At 42.6% G+C, this 2,697-nt stretch overlaps 1 protein-coding gene across 5 annotated transcripts in view; it reads right to left on the bottom strand.

Annotated features, from left to right (window-relative positions):
• The window catches only part of ccdc24 (coiled-coil domain containing 24), a 107,760-nt gene extending 106,646 nt beyond the window's left edge, over window positions 1-1,114 (bottom strand). For 2 of the 5 annotated variants that reach the window (XM_043699070.1, XM_043699074.1), the window contains exons 1-2: window positions 1,021-1,114; window positions 199-434 (exon numbers count right to left, since the gene is read on the bottom strand). The gene's annotated coding sequence lies outside the window, so the exon portion shown is untranslated. The remainder of the gene's footprint in view (window positions 1-198; window positions 435-1,020) is intronic. The other 3 variants (XM_043699072.1, XM_043699077.1, XM_043699073.1) reach the window with 2 other exon arrangements.
• Between the last annotated feature and the right edge of the window lie 1,583 nt (window positions 1,115-2,697).

Raw genomic sequence — 2,697 nt, 5'->3', positions numbered from 1 at the left:
AGGGGGAATGGGGGTGGAGGGGGGAGGGGGAAAGGGGGTGGGGGTAGGAGAGAGAGGGTGGGGACAGAGGTGGATGGGGGATGGGATTGGGGACGCGGGGTAGATGGGGGCGGGATTTAGCCGGAGAGCGTGACTGAAACACCGAGAACGACACTTGGCACGCGGAGCACGGCAATGTCGGCCGCAATGTGCACTCACCTCCGCCTCACCTCAGCTCTGCCCGGACACTGACCCTCCCCGGCACCGTCGCCATCACAAACTCCCATCTCCAAGGCCCACCTCTCGCGAGAACAGCCGCCGCCAATTTACGATCATCCAACCCCTAAATGGAGTTCTTAAAGCGAGACCCAGCAGCAAATCCGTGCAGGGTCAGTGCATCATCCAGGTGCTGGTCACCATAAGCTTGATCACTTCCACAAGCTACTGGAGATGTGCTTGAACGAAAGGACGTGCAATATTAACGGTTACAGAACTCAGCAGGGGGAAAACACTGAAATAAAACCAAGGACTGCAGATGCTGGAGATCTGAAACAAACAAAACCAGAAATTGCTGGAGACACTCAATTTGTCTGGCAGCATGTGTGTGTGTGCGCAGAGAAACAGAGTTAGCATTTCGACTCCTGTTTTTCTCTCTTCGCATGCTGCCAGACCTGCTGATTTTCTCCAGCAATTTCTGTTTTTGTTGCTGAAGGAGGATCAAATTGAACTCGCAATGTTAACTCTTTATTTCTCTCAATAGATACTGTTGAGTTTCTGTCTTGGTTTCAGATTTCCACTATTTCCCTTTTAGATCAAGTTCAGAATTGTGTTTTCCCCCCTTTCAGAGTGCAATTGCTACTTATAAATCTTAATATTACACATCAAGATCAGTTTACTCAAACATGCACCTGGACAATTAAAACCATTTTGTTCCAATGTTAAATTGAAAGTTTTCAACTTATGCACATAGCCCTTTTAAGTCAGTTATTTCTGATATGCTTGAACTGAAGATGCAGCAATATTAATGGTTACAGAACTCACCAGGAGGGAAACACTAAAATAAAACAAAGAACAGTAGATGCCAGAGGTCTGAAACAAACCCAGCCAGAAACTGCTGGAGAAACTCAGCAGGTATCTGTGGGAAGAAAAACAGAGTTAATGGTTCTAATCCAGTGACACATCCTCAGAACTGATAGCTGCTTGGAAAAAGATAGTATTTATGCTGATGATGGTTAGGGTAGTTGGAGATGAGTGAGAGAGGGGGAAAAGGAAAGGCAGACAAAGCGATGAACTATAATAAGCCAACAAAGAAGCAAGGCTAGATATATGATAATGGGAACTATGAGTGGGTGAAAATGGCTTGGCTGTGCTGAAAGCAACTAATGTTATTATAGCGCCTGAAAACAATGTCATATAATGATAAATAAATGAAATTGCATAAATGCCTGTGTAATCAGTATTCCATTTCAAGCTATACATAAACAGTACAGAACTTAAACATTGGTAAAAGGAGACTATAAGTTGAAGCTTTTCACCTTGCACTCATCAGAACCAGGATGCAAGAAATGGATTTAAAAATAAACGACTCCATTTTATAGGAAGAGGTACTGATTTGCTGGACCATCCTTAGCAAAGGCAACAGCCTGGCCAATCAGAATCTTCTTACCTGGTCTGAGAATTAAGATTGTTAATTTGAATAAAGATTCGTGCACTTTGTGTCCTTCACTGTGTCTCACACCTGCACACACACACACCATGGGTGCTGGGGAAAAAAATAAGCACTACCGCACTTAGGTGGTAGTGTGGGGGTTAATGAAAAAAAACAGGAAAAAAAAGAAAATAAACAAGGGATTAAAAAAAGAAGAAAAAGAAAGAGAATTAAGATTGTTGTTTTCCTATCTTCCTGGTGGTGGAATTTGAATAAAGATTCGTGCACTTTGTGTCTTTCACTGTGTCTCACACCTGCACACACACACCATGGGTGCTGGGGGAAAAAAAATAAGCACTACCGCACTTAGGTGGTGGTGTGGGGGTTAACTTATATTAAAAAAAAGAAAAAGAAAAAAAGAAGAAAAAAAAATTAAGATTGTTGTTTTCCTATCTTCCTGGTGGTGGAAATTGAATAAAGATTCGTGCACTTTGTGTCTTTCACTGTATCTCACACCTGCACACACACACCATGGGTGCTGGGGATAAAATAAGCACTACCGTACTTAGGTGGTAGTGTGGGGGTTAAAAGAAAAAAAAATTAAAAGGGGAGTGTCCAACTCTATTTTGATTTAAAGAGAGAGAAAAAATAAATAAAGGGGAGTGTTCACATTAAAAAAAAGAGAATTAAGATTGAGTCCCTACCCTCCCCTTCACTGTTTTGATCACACAGCACTGCCCTTTGATGTGAAGGGCAGTGTTTGTCACTGACCACCCGGGTGTTTTCCTATCTTCCTGGTGGTGGAATTTGAATAAAGATTCGTGCACTTTGTGTCTTTCACTGTGTCTCACACGTATACACACACACCATGGGTGCTGGGGAAAAAATAAGCACTACCGCACTTAGGTGGTAGCGTGGGGGTAAAGAAAAAAAAGAAAAAAAACTAAAAAGAAATTGACAGTTAAATGGTCTTGTTGCATCTCCATGTCAATGATGACTCAACCAGTCAGCACCCTCTTCTCATGCTGTATAAAATGGTTTATTCGGAGGTGCAACGGGGTGGGTGAGAG

Source organism: Chiloscyllium plagiosum, chromosome 11 (genome assembly GCF_004010195.1).
Source record: "Chiloscyllium plagiosum isolate BGI_BamShark_2017 chromosome 11, ASM401019v2, whole genome shotgun sequence".
Lineage (NCBI taxonomy): Eukaryota > Metazoa > Chordata > Chondrichthyes > Orectolobiformes > Hemiscylliidae > Chiloscyllium > Chiloscyllium plagiosum.
This window is presented reverse-complemented; position numbering and strand designations above follow the sequence as displayed.